This window comes from Pristiophorus japonicus, chromosome 4 (assembly GCF_044704955.1).
Source record: "Pristiophorus japonicus isolate sPriJap1 chromosome 4, sPriJap1.hap1, whole genome shotgun sequence".
Taxonomy (NCBI): domain Eukaryota; kingdom Metazoa; phylum Chordata; class Chondrichthyes; family Pristiophoridae; genus Pristiophorus; species Pristiophorus japonicus.
Window position 1 is genome coordinate 229,691,288 of NC_091980.1, and position 21,284 is coordinate 229,712,571.

The 21,284-nt window shown below is 43.1% G+C and overlaps 1 long non-coding RNA gene across 1 annotated transcript in view; it reads left to right on the forward strand.

Moving 5' to 3' along the window:
* LOC139263292 (uncharacterized) overlaps positions 1-21,284 on the forward strand; it is a 45,637-nt gene that overhangs the window by 23,109 nt on the left and 1,244 nt on the right. The gene's annotated exons all lie outside the window — the stretch shown is intronic.

A 21,284-nucleotide genomic window follows, 5' to 3' on the forward strand; every position in this document is an offset into this window, starting at 1 on the left:
GAGCTGAACCCATGATCAGATCATCCATAATCTTATTGAATAGCGGAGCAGGCTAGAGGGGCAAAATGGCCTACTCCTGCTCCTATTTCTTACGTTCTTATAACTAAAGCCCTTCATCCGCCATACCGTTGTTAAGTCTCCTCTACACCCTCTCCAAGCCTTGACATCCTTCCTGAAGTGTGGTGCCCAAAACTGGACACAATACTTTTGCTGAAGCCTAACTAGTGATTTATAAAGGTTTAGCATTATTTCCTTACTCTTATTCTTTATGCCTCTATTTATAAAGCAGAGGATCCCGTATGCTTTTTCAACAGCTGTATCAACTTGTCCTGTCACCTTCAGAGATTTGTGCATGTGAACCTCAGGACTTTGCCCCCATTAAAATTGTACCATTTAGTTTATATTGCTTCCTCTCATTCTTCCTCCAAAATCATGTTACTTCTCACTTCTCTGTGTAAATTTTAGCTGCCATATGTCTGCCCATTTCACTAGTCTACATCCTCCTGAAGTCTGTTATTATCCTCCTACACTACCAAATTTTCAAGTTTTGTGTAATCTGCAAACTTTGAAATTGTGTCGATTTTACCCAAAACCACCATTCACCGCTACTCTCTGCTTTCTGTCTCTTGGCTAATTTCATCTCTATGCTGCCACTGCCCCTTTAATCGGCAAGATCCTGCAAATCCACTGGGAGAATCCCTGGCCCAAGACCGCCCTAAGTGGAGGAAGAGCATCCGGAAGGGCGCTGAGCACCCAGAGTCTCGTTGCCAAGAGAATGCAGAAACCAAACGCAGACTGCGGAAGGAGCGTGCGGAAAACCAGACTACCCACCCTTTCCTTAAACCACTGTCTCTCATAGGTGGGACAGAGACTGTAATTCCCATATTGGACTGTGCAGTCACTTGAGAACTCATTTTTAGAGTGGAAGCAAGTCTTCCTTGATTTCGAGGGACTGCCTATGATGATGCAAATGAATCCCATGGGTTTCAATTTTGCTAACAAGTCTATTCTGTCACACTTTATCAAACATATTTTGAAAGTCCATGTACACATCAACTGCATTACCTTCATCAACCCTCTCTGTTATTTCATTGTAGATCAAATCAAGTACCACCTATCTCTTTAATTTTGACACCAGTTAAAGCTAAGCAATTGACAGAATATAGATGGCTCATTCTATGAATAACCTTTATAATATAATTATTTTGTCTTAGCATTAACCTACTTGGACAGGACCACAACATTCTGGAATCATCCAAAATTGGCAGATTGCGGGATGTGACATTAAACTAGGTTTAGTTTTTGGCAGAATGGCAAGCTCAGATTTCCTGTGGGAAGACAGCTGTTTAGGACTGCAGCCAACAAGGACAACCGAGAAAATTGGGATTTTGCATAAATAGTATCTGCTTATGAATGTCTCTTCTGCTACAGCTACAAAAAGAAAGAATTTAAGTGACAAATAATGGAAATATTAAGTGATTTAAATCCAGTGTGACTGGAAGACTAAGGAGCTCAGTTCAGCGTAAAATTGAAATCAGTTAGTCGTTCCTGCATCAGAAAGATTAGTTGGTTATTAAAGCCTCTTGCTTAACAACTATAAAGCTAGGATTTAGATGTAAAATTTGTAATTAATGTGTTATCTGTGTTTTTATACTGTGCCGCTGGAGTTGACTTAATGGGTGTGTTAAGTTGAGTTTATTGCTAGCTATTAGGGATAAAGATTCAAGCTTTACCAGATTTTTTTGATTCTGAGTTCATGAAATTTGAGTACACTTGAAGCCATAACCTGAAAATAGAAGACAGTATGTACAAACATTCTGGGCTGTGAGGAAGTGTTGATGTATTTTCTTACTCCATCCCTCTCCTCCTCTCTTTCCCCCCCCCACCCCCTGTGACAAACAGCTAATTAGTTAGAGTCTCCTTACTCTACCACTGTAGTAGGTGGCATCGTCTGCAAAATTAAGGCATAGAGGGAACAATTGTTGGTAACCAGGACAAACTACTCAATGGAAACATGCATTCCCATTGAGTGCCACCTACTTGTCTATACCACATACATACTGGAATTCACTTCGGCTGTACCATTTAGAATCATAGAATGGTTACAGCACAGAAGGCGGCCATTTGGCCCGTTAAGCCCGTGCCGGCTCTCTGCAAGAGCACTTCAGCTAGTCCCACTCCCATGCCCTTTCCCTGTAGCCCTGCAAATCTGTTCCTTCGGGTACTTATCCAATTCCCTTTTAAAAGCCACGATTGAATCTGCCTTCACCACCCTTTCAGGCAGTGCATTCCAGATCCTAACCACTCACTGTGTAAAAAGGTTTTCCTCATGTCACCTCCTGGTTCTTTTCCCAATCACTTTAAATCTGTGTCCTCTGGTTCTCGACGCTTCTGCCCTCATCATTTTTAACACCTTTATCAAATCCTCTCCTCTGCTCCAAAGGAGAACAAACCTAACTTCTCTGGTCTATCCACATAACTGAAATCCCTCACCCTCGAACCATTCTTGTAAATCTTTTCTGCACCCTCTCTAAGGCCTTCACATCCTTCCTAAAGTGTAGTGCCCAGAATTGGACAGAATACTCCAGTTGAGGCCAAACCAGTATTTTATAAAGGATCATCATAACTTCCTGGCTTTTGTATTCTATAGGGCTAGATTTTCACTGACTTTGTGACCGGGTTATCGCCACGATTTGACCATCCGCGGCAAAAACCCAGTCAGCGGGATCTTCGGGCACCTTTTTGCGGCGGCGCTTCCACGAACCGCCAGGGAGAGGAGCGGCGACGTGAAACACTGCGGATTGCGTTACCGTGGCACTTTCGCCACTCTCCGCCATGCCCCCGAATACTGACAGGTCAAACCTGTCAGTGGTCGTCATCATAGGCGGTCCTTCGTGTCGAGGACGACTTGCTTCCATGTCAAAAAGGGCTGAGTTCACAGGTGTTTCAATGAAGGACCTAATATTCCAGATCCCGAACTACATGTTGAAGGGTGGAAAATGCCTGTGCGTGGATTTTTTTAACGTTGCCCACCAACCACCACATGGGCTTGACAGAGCTAGGTCTTGGTCCAGTGGCAAGAATTAACCAAGACGACGAGAGACCTGCTCTGCTGCATGGACCTAGTGCGCACACATATTGCAGTGTGGGCTGGCCCGTGCTGCCCCTGGGCGCTCGCCTCTTCTGGGCCCCTAGCACGTCGCTCCATGATCACTCGCCGCTCCTGCTGTACCTGCCCATGCTCCAATCAGCGACCTGTACCTTGGTGACGTCCAATCCAGTTGCCCTCTTCATGGCCGTCACTCTCCAGCACGGGCTGTACCTTGAAGTGGTATGCTCCTTTGAAGGCCCCGACCTGCTGATGGTCCTTGCAGGTCGGGATTGCCACGCCGAATGCCGGGTCGGGCCGCACGATGCTTTGAACCTGTCGGTGCAGCCCTGCCAACAACGGTAAGCATGAAGACCTGCAAAAATGGTAAGTTAAAGTTTTTAAATTTTAGTTCTTTTTCAGCGATTTAATAGGTAAGGGTTTTGTGAATGTTTTTTGCAATTTTTTTTTGTTTTTCCCCCCTCCAAGGCGTCTCTCACAGCGCTACCGGCCCTGGACTAAAGTTGCCGAAACTCGCAGTTTGCACTGCGAATCCTCGTGCAATGCTGACTTTACCGACGGCGTAGACGTAAAGTCTGAAATTTAGGCCTAAAAACGGTAGCGCAGCAAAAACAGTAATTTTGGTGTAAAATTACCATTTTCGCCAACAACCGAAAATCTAGCCCTATGCCTCTATCGATGAAGCCTAGGATCCCGCAAGCTTTTTTAACCGCTTTCTCAACCTGTCCTGCCACCTTCAAAGATTTGTGCACATATACCTCCAGGTCTCTGTGTTCATGCACCCCCTTTAGAATTGTACCCTTTAGTTTATATTGCCTCTCCTTGTTCTTCCTACCAAAATGTATCACTTTGCACTTTTCTGCGTTAAATTTCGTCTGCCATATGTCTGCCCATTCTACCAGCCTGTCTGTGTCTTCAAGTCTTATCACTATCCTCCTCACTGGTCACAACACTTTGAAGTTTTGTGTCGCCTCCAAATTTTGAAATTGTGCCCTGCACACCCAAGCCCAAATCATTAATAGATATCGAGAAAAGCAGTGCACCTAGTACCAACCTCTGGGGACCACTATATACCTTCCTTCAATCTGAAAAACAACTGTTCATCACTACCCTCTGTTTCCTGTCATTTCACCAATTTCAGGTTAGACCTATTTCCATGTTTGCAAGGAACTTGTTTACCTCTCTAAGGACACTTCCTCTGATATTATTAAATCTGGTTAGTTTTGGTTTTTTTTGAATAGTTGAATACCATTTTTCAAAGAATAAACCCATAATCATTACAAAAAACACCCTTCTCTCTTACTTTTGATTTTGAAGATGACACTTAAAACGATCATTTGATCCTAACTTTAAGAGTCTCACCTCTTGGACCATTTGATTGCCTTGCCTTTCAGATTCAGGAATATCAGTCATTCGTTTGTTATCACTACAGTGTTACAAGTGGAAGCTGACTGTGCACAGACTTAAATTACCCGAGCGGTGGTGCACTGCAATCCGATGGTGGCCCCTTATTCTAGGGTCATGTTTGGATTGAATCCTACTGTGTGGAACTGGTTTACATTGTTTATAAATCTAATGAAGAGAAATTAGAATACAAAACTATTAGGAATATAATCTATATAATTATCATTATGAACTATCACACTGCATTTCACCCATCTTCTGTTTCGTCCCAGAAAAAAAATTGTAAGAAATAAAAGTTCATTACTATTCGAACATATAAAAACGCTGAGAAAAGTCCATGGGTTGAATTTTAGTGGGAAAGGAGGATGGGGGCCTCAGAGGTGGTCTTGAAACCCAGGAGATCTGTGGGGGGTGGGGGGTGGGGGTTATCCAAAGGGGATCGGGGACAGAGCAGCAGCACAGGGAGGGCTGGAGATTGGAGGCCTAGTGGAGGGATCAGATGCCTGGAGGGTGGGCTCTCTGATTGCAGGCTGTGGGTTAGGCAGGGACACTGGATCCAGGAGGTAGGTGTAAAGGCACTTACCTCCTGGATTCAGTAGTCCGCGCCTTGCTGTAGTTGGCGAGTTTTACGAGGTGTGCAAAACCCAACCAGCTACATTTCAACACAAAATGGAGATTAAAGAGGATTTCAGTCTCATTATAATATTTAAATATAGACAGCCTGTCTCCTGGTAGCAGGTTGGCTGCATGCCCCCATCCCATCTCCCTTTAAACCGGACTGGGTGTGTTGGGGTTTTAACACTTTAATTACACCTAACCCACCCATTTTTTTAGGTTAAAATTCCCCCAGGAGTCATCAACATTCAACAGTGGAACTTCATATACTGACGTCCTCACTCAATAGTGATGCTAACTCCTGGGGAGGAAAAGAAATCTATGGCCAATTTCAGGAAAATCCTGGGAAATCTCTCTCCAACTTCAATCAAAATTCTCCAGGAAACACCGTAACCCCACGAAACATCATTAGGAAAACTTAAACCCACACATCCTCCGTGTCCTCCTTCCTGAGAAGGCACCAGCATAGACATTGCATTGAGCCATCTGGTTACAGACACAAAAAGGCTGCCTGGAACATTTTAGCTGCTATAACAGCATTGGATTTTCTTCTCTCCGCCGCCCCCCCCCCCCCCCCCAACCCCCACGAGATGGTCTACCTATTGAGCCTGGAGTTCACCATGAAATGAAGGTGCACAGAAGGACTTTTCAGAGATGCAACAGTGGGTTGAACAACAGTTCTAGTGCACATCAAGTGGTAAATCTGCTGATGAGGAAAATCCAGCCCTTTGTCTCCCTACTTGGCCATCAACTCTATATTTCAGCAAGTTTCTTTATTTGATCTCCTCTAACCTCATCTCCACTATTTCCACATTCTGTCAACTTTGATCATGGCACGAATCAGAAGCTAGATATGGTACTAATTATCTGTACTTGAAAAATAATCTTGTTTCTAACCCCCTTCCCCCCCCCCCCCCAACTTCAAAGTCTGCTATTAATCTCTAATCTTTTGCACCAATGAACAATTTCCCTCCCTTCCCCTCTTCCTACCACTCATCCTCATGAACTAAATTAGTACCTGCTGTTTTTGATTTCCATCTTTTATCTGCTCCATATGTTGCTACACGGCTTTAACAGCTTCAGTACCTAATTATGGCTCCATATGTACATTCTGAAATTGACCACTCCCTGGCCACATATCATGAACCTTATCTCACCAAGTTTGTGCTAGTTTGTAACAGATGCCATTTAACAAGAACCTAATCTTGTTAATTCTTCAGAAGATCGTAAGGAAACTGTAAAGAGATATTGATAAGTTGAGGGAATGGGCTAAAAAGTGGCAGATGGAATTCAATACCAGTAAATGTGAGATGATGCCTTTTGGTATAAAAATAGCAGCAATTATACTCTGAATGGAAGTCAGCTGGGTGATGTGGAAGAGCAGAGGGACTTGGTGTACAGGCTCATAAAACATTAAAGGCAGCTCCGCAGGTTGACGAGGCTGTGAAAAAGCTAATAGAATTCTAGGTTTTATCTCAAAGATATAGAATATCAAGCCAAGAGGTAATGACGAGCCTACATAAAACCTCAAGACCTCAATTAGAGTTCTGTGTGCAGTGTTGGGCTCCACACTATAGGAAAGATATTGAGGCTTTAGTGAGGGTACAGCACAGATTCACCAGGATTCTGCCTGGTATGAGGAAATATAAATAAGACGACAGACTTTAAAAAGTATTTAATTAAAACAACATATTATAAGCTGCTTTAATAGAAATTTTGAGACATGTAGATAGCAGATTTTCTCCACTATCTGAGGGGGTCAAGAACGAGGAGCCACAGATACAAGATTACATTTCTATGTAATCTTCCCCATTGACCAAAACTTGATCCAATGATGTACTTAATTCCCCAAACTTTCTCACTCCACTTGTGAACCTTGTGATTCCACTGTGCAGCCATTGCCATCTTATATTCTTCTTCACCTACTCTCACTTTCCATGTCATCAGTTCAGATTCATCTCTCGTCTTTCCAAAAGGCCTTTGATAAGGTAGATTCATGACTAAGGTCAGAACAGGTGGAGTCAGAAAACAAGTTGAAGAATGGATAGCAAGCTGGCTACAGATCAGAAAATAGTAGGAGCTAAGGGTTGCACCACAGACTGGCAAAAAGTAGGAAGTGGTGTTCCACAAGGATCGGTGCTGGGACCACTGTTATCCACATGTACATAAACTATTTGGACATGGGAATCTTAACTACAATTTCAAAATTTGCAGCCGACACCAATTTGGGTATATAATTAATACTGAGGCTGACATTGACAAAATACAAGAAGATAAGAATAAACTTGTAGAATGGGCATGTATTTCAATATAGGCAAGTGCAAGGTGTGGTGCATTTTGGTAGGAAAAATATAGAAACCACATACTGCTTGAATAATAAGAGTTTAAATGGAGTAGAGGAGCAAAGAGATCTAGGGGTACAGATACACAAATCATTAAAAGTAGCAACATAGGTTAATAAAGCCATAAAAAAAGGCAAACCTAGCACTGAAGTTAATTTCTAGAGGGTGAGAATTGAAAAGCAGAGAAGTTATATTAAACTTATATCGAACTTTGATTGGGAGTACTGAGCACAATTCTGGTCCCCATATTACAAAAACGATATAGAAGCACTGGAGAAAGTGCAAACAAGATTTACAAGGATATCATCAGAACCAAGAGGGTACAAATTTCAAGACAGATGAAGACTGGGGTTCTTTTCTCTAGAAAAGAGAAGACCGAGAGGTGACCTGATTCATGTTTTTACAGTTATGAAGATGATCGATAGAGTATATGTAGAGAAAATGCTTCGACTTCTGGGGGGTCCAAAACTTGAGGCCATAAACACAAAATATTTACCAATAAATCCAATAGGGATTTCAAAAAGAACGTCTTTGCCCAAAGAGTGTTAAGTATGTGGAAATCACTACCATAAAGAATAGTTGAGGCAAATGGCATAAATGCATTTAAGGAGAAGCTAGATCGAAATAGAAGGTTATGCTGATAGGGTTAGATGAATATGTGAGAGAGATGGCTCATAGAAACATAGAAAATAGGTGCAGGAGTAGGCCATTTGGGCCTGTATTACCATTCAATATGATCATGCAACTTCAGTACCATATTCCTACTTTCTCTCCATACCCCTTGATCCCTTTAGCCATAAGGGCCACATCGAACTCCCTTTTGAATATATCTAACGAACTGGCCTCAACAACTTTCTGTGGTAGAGAATTCCATAGGTTCACAATTATCTGAGTGAAGAAGTTTCTCATCTCAGTTCTAAATGCCCTTATCCTTAGACTGTGACCCCTGGTCCTGGACTTCCCCAACATTCTTCCTGCATCTAACATGTCCAATCCCCTCAGAATTTTATGTTTCTGAGATCCCCTCTCATTCTTCTAAATTCCCGTGAATATAAGCCTAGTCGATGCAGTCTTTCTTCATATGTCAGTCCTGCCATCCGGGAATGAGTCTGGTGAACCTCCGCTGCACTCCCTCAATAGCAAGAACGTCCTTCCTCAGATTAGGAGACCAAAACTGTACACAATATTCAAGGTGTGGCCTCACCAAGGCCCTGTACAACTGCAGGAAGACCTCCCTGCTCCTACACTCAAATCTTCTTGCTATGAAGGCCAACATGCCATTTGCCTTCCTCACCGCCTGCTGTACCTGCATGCCAACTTTCAATGACTGATGCACCATGACACCCAGATCTCGTTGCACCTCCTTTTCCTAATCAATCACCATTCAGATAATATACTGCCTTCCTGTTTTTGCCATCAAAGTGGATAACCTTACATTTATCTACATTATACTACATCTGCCATTCATTTGCCCACTCACCTAACCTGTCCAAGTCACCCTGCAGCCTCTTGGCATCCTCCTCACAGCTCACACCGCCAATCAGCTTAGTGTCATCTGCAAACTTGGAGATATTATATTCAATTCCTTCATCTAAATCATTAATGTATGTTGTAAATAGCTGGGGTCCCAGCACTGAACCTTGCGGTACCCCACTAGTCACTGCCTGCCATTCTGAAAAGGACCCATTTATTCCTACTCTTTGCTTCCTGTCTGCCAACCAGCTCTCTATCGATGTCAATACATTACCCCCAATACCATGTGCTTTAATTTTGCACACTAATCTCTTGTGTGGGACCTTGTCAAAAGCCTTTTGAAAGTCCAAATACACCACATCCACTGGTTCTCCCTTGTCCACTCTACTAGTTACATCCTCAAAAAATTCTGTAAGATTTGTCAAGCATGATTTCCCTTTCATAAATCCATGTTGACTTGGACCAATCCTGTTGTTGCTTTCCAAATGAGCTGCTATTACATCTTTAATAATTGAATCCAACGTTTTCCCCACTACCGATGTCAGGCTAACTAGTCTACAATTCCCTGTTTTCTCCTTTTTTTTTAAAAAAAGTGGGGTTACATTCGCTACCCTCCAAACCATAGGAACTGATCCAGAGTCTAGAATGTTGGAAAATGACCACCAACGTATCCAATATTTCTAGGGCCACTTCCTTAAGTACTCTGGGATGCAGACCATCAGGCCCTGGGGATTTATCGGCCTTCAATCCCATCAATTTCCCGTACACAATTTCCTGACTGATAAGGATTTCCTTCAGTTCTTCCTTCTCGCTCATGAACATAAACACCAGCACAAACCAGTTGGGCCGAATGGTCTGTATCTGTGCTGTAAATTTATGTTATACTTGAGATTCCAAAACCTCATCAGTCTGCGATTAATCATTTTCTTCACCCCCCCCCCCCCCCCCAACCCCTCCCCCAAACTACTCCAACTACCTCTCTGAATTTCATTTACTGGATCAATAATTCTAGCTGCTCCTCATGCAATCATTTTAAAGTATGCTTCAGGAGAGTCTGGAGACTTTCTCATCACCAGCCCCACCTTCTTACACTTGCATTCATCCACCAATTATCTGAAGGATAGCTTAAATATGCCATTCGTCCCATATGATCTGTATGTTCTGGATATTCCCACTCATCAATTCAAGTGTGCATTCACCTCGTCTCCCATATTCTCAACCGGTGGCAATCCCACCGGTGGCAGCCAGAGCAATAATGGAAACAAGCCTAGCAGGTAGCACCAGACTTTGGCCCCAGAATTCCATGGCGTTTTCAACATTTCTGGGCCTAAGGTTGGGGCAACCCAGTTCACTGGTCAGCACATTGGAGTGGAAGCCCTTTACACTGGTTGTCCACTCCAAAACAAAACTGCCACATTTCCAAATGCAATTTGGTCCTTCCCATGATCTACTCGCTGAGTCCTGATGAACCTAATTTGAATATATTATAAAGAGGGCCAGTGGTACTGGAGCCCTAAATGTCCTGCAGTTACACTCCCAATGCACTAGGGGCAAGATAGAATGAGAAATATAGGTGCAGCTATTGCCAGGATAAGCTGAGACTAGTGAAAACAGAGTTTTTGAGTTGAAAATTGGTAGAAGTTTGAGTACTAATTACTGAAGCTGGGAGTAATTTTTTTTGGAGCATGTATTTATTTTGCATTTAGCAAAGACTGCCTTGTACTTGGTTTGGACTACCTGTGAGAGAGTGAAACCATCAGGTGATTTTGACCCCACTCCCACCAAACAGGAGGACTTCTTCCGGGGCAGATATGGCATTCTCAATCGGCATACCTTTGTTTGCCATTATCTTGATGCAATGAAGACTGAGGCAACATTTAAATAAGGATATTAATACCCCACCCCACCAAAGAATAATCAGGCAGCACAGGTTCTATGATGACCTGTGTGCAGAGATGTGCATAAGAGTGTACTTCACCGAAGAGGCAATGAGGGAAACTATGCTAACTACTCGTGACCAGTCTGCCATGTGGGACCTTATCAAAAGTCTTGTTAAAATCCATATACACTACATCAAACACACTACCGTCATCGGCCCTCCTTGTTACCTCCTCAAAATTCAATCAAGTTAGCCAGACACGACCTTCCCTTAACAAATCCGTGACTGTCCTTGATTAATCCGTGTCTTTCTAAATGAAGATTTATCCTGTCCTTCAGAATTCTTTCCAATAATTTTCCCACCACTGAGGTTAGGCTAACTGGCCTGTAATTACTTGGTCTATCCCTTTCTCCCTTGTTAAACAAAAGGTACAACATTAGCAGTCCTCCTGTCCTCTGGCACCACATCTGAAGCCAGAGAGGACTGGAAAATAATGGTCAAAGCCTCTGCTATTTCATCTTTTGCTTCGCTTAACAGTCTGGGATACATTTCATCCAGGCCTGGGGACTTATCCACTTTCAAAGCTGCTAAACCCCTTAATACCACCTCTCTCACTATGTTTATTTCATCAAATATTTAACACTCCTCCTCCCCGATAGCAATGTCTGCATCACCCTTTGCTTTTGTGAAAACAGACACAAAGTATTCATTAAGAACCATACCCACTTCTCCCGCCTCCACACACACATTACCCTCATGGTCTCGAATAGGCCCTACCCTTTCTTTAGTTATCCTCTTGCTCTTAATATATTTATAAAACATCATTGGGTTTTCCTTGATTTTACTTGCCAAGAATTTTTCATACTCTTTGCTTTCCTAATATCCTCTTTAATTTCACTCTGCACTTTCTATACTCTAGAGATTCTGCAGTGTTTAGCCTCCCTTTTTTTCTTTATCCTACCCTGTATGTCCATAGACTTGTTAGTCGCACCTTTTTTCTTTAAGGGCACATATTTGGCCTGAACCCTCCGGATCTCCTCCTTGAATGCCTCCCATACTGCTCTGACACTAATTTACCTTCAAGTAGCTGTTTCCAGTCCACTGTGGCTAAATCACCTCTCAGCTTAGAAAAATTGACTTTTAATAAGAACGTAAGAATTAGGAACAGGAGTAGGCCATCTAGCCCCTCGAGCCTGCTCTGCCATTCAACAAGATCATGGCTGATCTGGCCATGGACTCAGCTCCACTTACCCGTCCGTTCCCCATAACCCTTAATTCCCTTATTGGTTAAAAATCTATCTATCTGTGATTTGAATACTTTCAATGAGCTAGCCTCAACTGCTTCCTTGGGCAGAGAATTCCACAGATTCATAACCCTCGGAGAAGAAATTCCTTCTCAACTTGGTTTTAAATTGGCTCCCCCATATTTTGAGGCTGTGCCCCCTAGTTCTAGTCTCCCCGACCAGTGGAAACAACCTCTCTGCCTCTATCTTGTCTGTCCCTTTCATTATTTTAAATGTTTCTATAAGATCATCCCTCATCCTTCTGAACTCCAACGAGTAAAGACCCAGTCTACTCAATCTATCATCATAAGGTAACCCCCTCATCTCCGGAATCAGCCTAGTGAATCGTCTCTGTACCCCCTCCAAAGCTAGTATATCCTTCCTTAAGTAAGGTGACCAAAACTGCATGCAGTACTCCAGGTGCGGCCTCACCAATACCCTGTACAGTTGCAGCAGGACCTCCCTGCTTTTGTGCTCCATCCCTCTCGCAATGAAGGCCAACATTCCATTTGCCTTCCTGATTACCTGCTGCACCTGCAAACTAACTTTTTGGGATTCATGCATAAGGGCCCCCAGGTCCCTCTGCACCGCAGCATGTCGTAATTTCTCCCCATTCAAATAATATTCCCTTTTACTGTTTTTTTTTCCCAAGGTGGATGACCTCACATTTTCTGACATTGTATTCCATCTTCCAAACCTTAGCCCATTCGCTTAACCTATCTAAATCTCTTTGCAGCCTCTCTGTGTCCTCCACACAACCCGCTTTCCCACTAATCTTCGTCATCTGCAAATTTTGTTACACTACACTCTGTCCCCTCTTCCAGGTCATCTGTGTATATTGTAAACAGTTGTGGTCCCAGCACCGATCCCTGTGGCACACCACTCACCACCGATTTCCAACCCGAAAAGGACCCATTTATCCCAACTCTCTGCTTTCTGTTAGCCAGCCAATTCTCGATCCATGCTAATACATTTCCTCCGACTCCGCGTACCTTTATCTTCTGCAGTAACCTTTTGGAAATCTAAATACACCACATCCATCGGTACACCTCTATCCACCATGCTCGTTATATCCTCAAAGAATTCCAGTAAATTAGTTAAACATGATTTCCCCTTCATGAATCCATGTTGCACTATTCCTATCTAGATGTCCCACTATTTCTTCCTTAATGATAGCTTCAAGCATTTTCCCCACTGCAGATGTTAAACTAACCGGCCTATAGTTACCTGCCTTTTGTCTGCCCCCTTTTTTAAACAGAGGCATTACATTAGCTGCTTTCCAATCCGCTGATACCTCCCCAGAGTCCAGTGAATTTTGGTAGATTATAATGAATGCATCTGCTATAACTTCCGCCATCTCTTTTAATACCTATCTATTTATATGTTTTGCGCAAGTTTACTTTCATAATCTATCTTTCCTTTCTTTCTTGCTTTCTTAGTTATTCTTTGCTGTCGTTTAAAATTTTCCCGATCTTCTAGTTTCCCACTAACCTTGGCCACCTTATATGCATGGGTTTTTAATTTGATACTCTCCTTTATTTCCTTGGTTATCCACGGCTGGTTATCCCTTCTCTTACCGCCCTTCTTTTTCACTGGAATATATTTTTGTTGAGCACTATGAAAGAGCTCCTTAAAAGTCCTCCACTGTTCCTCAATTGTGCCACCGTTTAGTCTGTTTCCAGTCTACTTTAGCCAACTCTGCCCTCATCCCACTATAGTCCCCTTTGTTTAAGCTTAGTATGCTTGTTTGAGACACTACTTCCTCACCCTCAATCTGTATTATAAATTCAACCATACTGTGATCACTCATTCCAAGAGGATCTTTTACTCTTGCTTTATTAAGAGATCATTTATTATTCCTGTCTCATTACACAGGACCAGATCTAAGATCGCTTGCTCCCTTGTAGGTTCTGTAACATACTGTTCTAAGAAACAATCCCGTATGCATTCTATGAATTCCTCCTCAAGGCTACCCCGTGCAATTTGATTTGACCAATCAATATGTAGGTTAAAATCCCCCATGATTACTGTCCTTTTTTCACATGCCTCCATTATTCCCTTGATTATTGCCCGCCCCACCGTGAAGTTATTATTTGGGGGCCTATAAACTACGCCCACTAGTGACTTTTTCCCCTTACTATCTTTAATCTCCACCCACAAAGATTCAACATTTTGTTCGTTAGAGCCAATATCATCTCTCACAACTGCCCTGATATCATCCTTTATTAACAGAGCTACCCCACCTCCTTTCCCTTCTTGTCTATCTTTCCGAATTGTCAGATACCCCTGTATGTTTAATTCCCAGTCTTGGCCACCCTGCAACCATGTTTCTGTAATGGCCACCAAATCATACCCATTTGTAATGATTTGTGCCGTCAACTCATTTACTTTATTTTGAATGCTACGTGCGTTTAGGTAGAGTGTTTTAATACTAGTTTTTAAACCATGATTTTTAGTTTTGACCCCTCCTGCAGCCCCTTTATATTCATACATATTGTCCCTTCCTATCACCTTGTGGTTTACACTTACCCCAGTGTTACTCTGCTCTGTTGCTTCCTGCCTTTTGCATTCTTTCTTGGGGTCCTGTTCATCTGAGCTCTCCCCCACTCTAACTAGCTCAGAGCCCTCTCCTGGGTTCTGAATTCCCCAATTTATAACCTTTATTCCTCATCTATCTTTGTCCTTTCCCATAACTACCTTAAATCTAACTGAATTATGGTCACTAGCACCTAAATGCTCTCCCACTTATACCCCCTTCCACCTGCCCAGCTTTGTTCCCTAAAATTAAGTCCAGAACCGCCCCCTCCCAAGTTGGGCTTGCTACATATTGGCTAAAAAAAAAGTTCTCTGCATTTTAGGAATTCCATGCCCTCTATACCATTCACACTAATTTTATCCCAGTTAATATTAGGCTAGTTGAAATCCCCTACTATTACTGCCGTATAGTTTTTGCACTTAGAAATGTGCCTACATATTTGCTCTTCTATCTCCCTCTCATTGCTTGGAGGTCTTTGGCACACTCGCAGCAGTGGGTGATTGCCTCTTTTTTGTTTTTCAGTTTGCCCCATATGGTCTCGTTTGATGATCCCTCTAACATATCATCCCTCCTCATAGCTGTAATAGTTTCTTTAATCAATACCGTGACCCTCCCTCCTTTTTTATCCCTCTCTCTATCCAGTCTGAAAATCCTGTAACCAGGAATGTTGAGCTGCCATACCTGCCCCTCTTTTAGCCATGTCTTTATAATAGCTATAATATCTTTATAATAGCTATAATATCATTCTCCCAAGTGTCTACCTGTGCTCTCAGCTCATTTGCCTGGTTCGTTATACTCCTTGCATTGAAGTATATACCATTTAGTACAGGCACATATCCTTGTTGACTACTTTCTAGCCCTTGTTTCCTCTGTCCTTGAAATTCACTTTCTACATTTTTGCTTTCCAATTCCAGCTTTACTTTCCTCACTACTGAATCTATTCTCAGGTTCCCATCTCCCTGCCAAGCCAGTTTAAACCCTCCCCAACTCCTCCACCACCGCCGCCCCCCCCCCCCCCCCCCCCGCCCCCCGACGAGGATCTTGGTCCCAGCTCTGTTGAGATGCAATCCGTCCGGCTTGCACAGGTCCCACCTCCCACAGAAGCAGTCCCAATGCCTCGAATCTAAAGCCCTCCCTCCTGCCACGCATTCATCTGCTCTATCCTCCTATTTCCGTACTCACTAACTCATGGCACCGGGAGTAATCCGGAGATTACTACCTTTTGAGGTACCGCTTTTTAATCTCTCTTCTATCTCCCTAAACTCTGCAGGACCTCATCCCTCCTTCTACCCATGACCTCTGATGTTCACCCTCTCCCCCAGAATGTCTTGCAGCTGCTCGGTGGCATCCTTGAGCCTGGCACCAGGGAGGCAACATATTATCCTGGAGTCACGTCTGTGGCCACAGAATTGCCTGTCTGATCCCGACTATTGAATCCCCCGCCCCGTGGTGCCGTGGACTTGGCCCCAGAAACACGATTGCCTTCACCAGTACTCAGAAGAGAATACCGTCTGGAGAGCAAGATGTGTTTGTTAATTGACGGATATACTTTTCTGAAGAGCTGGGAATTCAGTCAGTGTGGCATCACAACAAGGAAAAGAAGCTAGGTCCAAGGAAACAGAAGTTAGGGCTGTCCAAGTTTTTAAATGCAATTTCTGGCTTTCTCAAGACTCAGGGTACAATAGATTGCACGTCCCGTGCTTTACAAGCTCCTATTGTTAACTTCCTGAAAAGGAAGGGCTTCCATTCCCTGAATGTTCAAATGGTTTATGATATTGTGTAAAGGATCCTGTGTGTCAATGCGAGATTTATGAAATTGCCACGATGCATTCATCCTTTGGAATTCAGCCCTTCTTGTCCTCTTCAAGAAAAAAAACTGACAACTACTTATGTTAACCCCCCGCTCTCAAGTATAGTGACCCCAATAACTTTTATAAATAGTGGCAGAGGAATATTACAGCGAGGCACATATTTCTATTAGAGTAATCACCAAAAGGAGCATTGGGTCTTCAAGGAACATTTTTGTTGCCTTGATAGGTCAGGAAGGGCTGTGCAGTATGCTCCAGCTAATGTGTCTTGCATACATATATAGACGCCTATGTCCAGCACTACTTTGCCATCGAAAAAGGTCTGGATTTGACATTGCTCGGGAGGTGACCCTCGCTGTTTGGAGACAGAACTACATAGAAGTTGCAACACAGAAATAGGCCATTTGTGCTGGCATTTATACTCAGCGTGAGCAAATAGACAATCACATTTACCCACCTTGTTCCCTTATCCACCTATCCAGTCTAATCCTAAACTTTGATGTGGTTTTCATCCCGGTACTGCTGTCACTCTACATTACATTAGACATGTTGGTGAATTGCTGCATAGCTGCTTCACCCTATCCACTTCTTTCATGGTGCATTCCAACTTCCCCACTTCCTTTAAATGCTCACCCACACACAATACAAGTTTGTTAACGTGGTTATTCATTTGTGCGATTCCCTATTAGCCTCCTCTAATTCAGAAACATCATGCCTTGATCCACCCAGACTCCAAGGAGGGTTACCATTAGCCTGTTTGGTAGCTAATGTCTCCAGGGCTCCTGGAGCTAAAGCAGGCATAGCATCACCCTGTTACTTTTAATGGTGACCATTTATACTTCATTCTGTGTTAGACTAACAGTTCAGTATGATTTTCAGTACTCATTCGGCTGCTCCTGCCACAATATCATAATCAACGAGGATCAACTCAAATCAAGGAAACTGCTGGAATAAAAACCATCTGCAGTTCATTTACTATAAACCTCCTCCCTAACCCATGTTAATTCATTAAATTCAAACGGAGTTAAGGATACCATGGAAACCTATTTTGGATCTGTATAAAATCCAGGACAGGAAGTAAACTACAATAATGTTTTTAAAGTCATACAGTTTTCACAGTTCAGCAAAACTTTTTTTTAGGATTAAGCAGAGAGAATAGTGCATCATATCCAAATGACAGATACATTTCAAAGCAATTTACACAGTTTTGTTATTAAATAAAAAATGTCAAATACTTTTTCATATCGATAATATCACTTAGAAACAAAATATTATTCCCATTACCTCACTAGAGAAACCATTTTGCAAGTGGCTTTGTTAATATACAGTGAGATGCATACATTTAAGTTAACCTAAAGGTAGGGTAGATGGAGCAAGGGCCAAATGGATCCCCAAATTGTGTATGTAAAAATAGAAACATCTTGAAAAGTGAATACACATGAAAGAAAACATTTTGGAACAAAAGCAAGCCCTTAACTGTTAAACAAATTGCATACTAAAAAAATTGCGGTTGCTTTCCAAAAACCCAAACTTACTTCATTTCACTCCACCACATCCCCAGAACTGCACAAAAGCCAGCTAAGGATATATTATGGATCAAGTGCTCAGTGCCACAATAGAGAGTCAAGCAGCAGATTAATGAACACTCTTTGCAAATGATGTCTCTTGTTGATCTGTTCATTTTTCTTAAGAGAACTAAGAGGAAAATCGAGTGTCAATGATGGCAAAAATGTGTTAAATTAGTTCTTTACACCATCATATTGGAAATAGAGGCTCTGCTTAGATTCCGTTACATCTTTGTCAGAGGAGTAAACAATTGGTAGTTTAGTCACAAATTCCCTTGATTAGATTAATTTATTCTCCCCAGACAGTTGGAATTTTTCAAGGCGCCATGCTTCAAAGCACATAATATTCCCAAGTCCTACAAGTATAGTGGGTGTTATTTATATGGACCTCCAGAAGGCATTTGATAAAGTCCCACCATAACAGACAGTTAACCAAGGTAGAAGTCCACAGAATTGAGGACAAATTATTGACCTGGTTAGGAAATTGGCTGAGCGGCAGGAGACAGAGAGTAGGGATAATGAGTAGGTACTCAAATTGGCAGGTGACTAGTGGTGTCCCCCAGAGGTCTGTGTTGGGGACTCAACTATTCACAGTATTTATTAAGGACTTAGATGATGGCATAGAGGGGGGAGGAATTTGTATAGTTTGTGACTCCCATTAGCACTAATTGAATGAAAACGATTTCTCGCCGGGGGGAGGTGCACCCGGCTCCCGCGAAATAGTGCAGGAGTTAGCGAAGGCGCAAAACCAACATCACTGGTGCGCAGCGACCCGTTTTTGCCTCACAGCAGAAATTGGGCAGCACCCCATGAGCCCGCCACAGGCGATGTCAGCGCCAGCCCTCATGGACTGCGAACTGGGCAGCACTCTGCTCGCAGGGCAAAAATGGGGAGGTGTATGGCGGCATTTTTTTCCCTGGCCGACTTACCAATCCGGCCTTTCGTGGTGTGTTTTGCAGGGTCAGTGCCTCAATGGTGCAGCCTGGCCCTCCGCTTCTGTGCTGCGGCCACGGTACCCCACATCCCCGCTGGCGCAATGGAGGCCCCTTGTCCCACTGCAGAGTTTGCAGTGTGCCCTCCACTTTAATGGAGAGGCTGCGTAGTGCTGGAATATTTGCGCGCTTACCGCCCTGATCCCACCCCCGAGAGGAAGTGGAATGCCCGACATTGTGCTCCACTTCCTCTCGGTGGCGGCACCCCCCATTTCACGGCTGGGTCGGGACTTTCTTGCCGGGTGCAAGAAATCGTGCCTTGGCTCGGTTACCAAATGGGGCTATACCGAATTTCAACCCCAGAAAGTCATATTGTGCCAATGACACAAAGATAGGTGGAATTGTAGGCAGTGTAGATGGAAGCATAAAATTAAAAGGGTTATCGATAGATAAGTGAATGGGCAAAACTGTGGCAAATGGATTTTAGTGTAGGCAAATGTGAAGTCATCCACTTTGGACCTAAAAAGGATAGAACAGGGTACTTTCTAAATGGTGAAAGGCTAAAAACAGCGGAGGTCCAAAGAGACTTGGAGATACATAGATCGTTAAAATGGCAAGAACAGGTACAGAAAATAATCAAAAAGGCAAATGGGATTCTGACCTTTATATATCTAGAGGACAAGAATACAAGGGTGTAAAGGTTATACTGCAGCTATACAAAACCCTGCGTAGACCACACCTGGAGTACTGTGAGCAGTTCTGGGCACCACACTTTAGGAAGGATGTATTGGCCTTGGAGGGAGTGCAGCGTAAGTTTACCAGAATGACACTCGGACTTCAAGGATTAAGTTACGAGGAGAGATTACACAAATTAAGGCTGTATTTCCTAGAATTTAGAAGGTTAAGGGGTGATCTGATCGAAGTTTTCAAAATATTAAGGGGAACAGATAGGGTAGATAGAGAAAAACTATTTCCGCTGGTTGATGATTCTAGGACTAGGGAGCATAGTTTAAAAATTAGAGCCAGACCTTTCAGGAGTGAAATTAGGAAGCACTTTTACACAGAAAGGGTGGTAGAAGTTTGGAATTTTCTTCTGTAAACAGCAATTGATGCTAGATCAATTGCTAATTTTAAATTGGAGATTGATAGCTTTCTATTAATCAAAGGTATTAAGGGATATGGGCCAAAGGCAGATATATGGAGTTAGGTCACAGATCAGCCATGGTCTCATTGAATGGCGGAGCAGGTTCGAGGGGCTGAATGGCCTATTCCTGTTCCTATGTTCCCAGATGGACAGAAGGCTGATGACCTCTTGGACTCCAAGGACTACTGTTTAAAAATCTATGTGCTGATTGTTTTGATGAACCACCAGTCTCAAACTTTCTTTCTGCAGATCATAGGGCCCAAGTTTCCCTAAAGAAGAAAAATGGCATTCATTTACCTGGATGCCCATTTTTTTTCTGGCCCCTCAGCACTGAAAATAAAAATGCAGAGTGTTCTCACCACATGAGCACCCTCTGACGCCGGCGCTATGCGATCCAAATCTGCAGGACGGAGCCTCCAATGCCGCTGAAACCGCACAACACATGTGCTGAAAAAAAAAACGGGTACCAAATCGCGCATGCACATCGCATTCAAAAAAAAATTGCGCACAATTTATTTTTCTTCGTAAACCCACTGCATGCACACAAAAGCAAAACCCATTCGCACATGCGCAGTAGAAAGTATTTAAAAAAAACAGCTCGTGTGGGGACTGTGTGGATTACCATTGAGAATCCATTGGTGGCAGAGATGGATTCGCAGGTAGGAAATAGCTTCATTCACGAGATGGCTGCAATGGAAGGGCGCAGAGAAGGCGAAAGGGCCAGGGATGGAGAAGGGGCAGTCGTAAGGGCGAAGAGATTTCTCGCGGAAGAAATTGAGCCCTTGGTAGACTTAATTGGAGTAAATGGGGAGTTCCGGTTATATATAACTTGTGTAGCCACCATAGGGCTAATCCCCTGGTGTCGCAAGGGATCCCACAATCCCTTGGGAGCACCTGTTATAAAGGAGGCTGGAGAGGCACTCTGGAGACCTGCAATAAAAGACTAAGGTCACACTTTACTTTGAGCTCATAGTATCTAGTCAGACTCTATTGATACATAACACCGGTAAAAACAAGCTTAAACCATCTGCACTGGCAAAAGTTTAGGACCAGGTCGCAGTCAAGTTCAATGGAATGTCCATGACCCCGAGAACTGGTGCGCAGCTGAAAAAGTGGCAGGACCTCAGTCAGACAAGCAGTGACTAAGAAATACGTTAAACTTACATTTATTTGGGCTTTTAAATATATGTATAT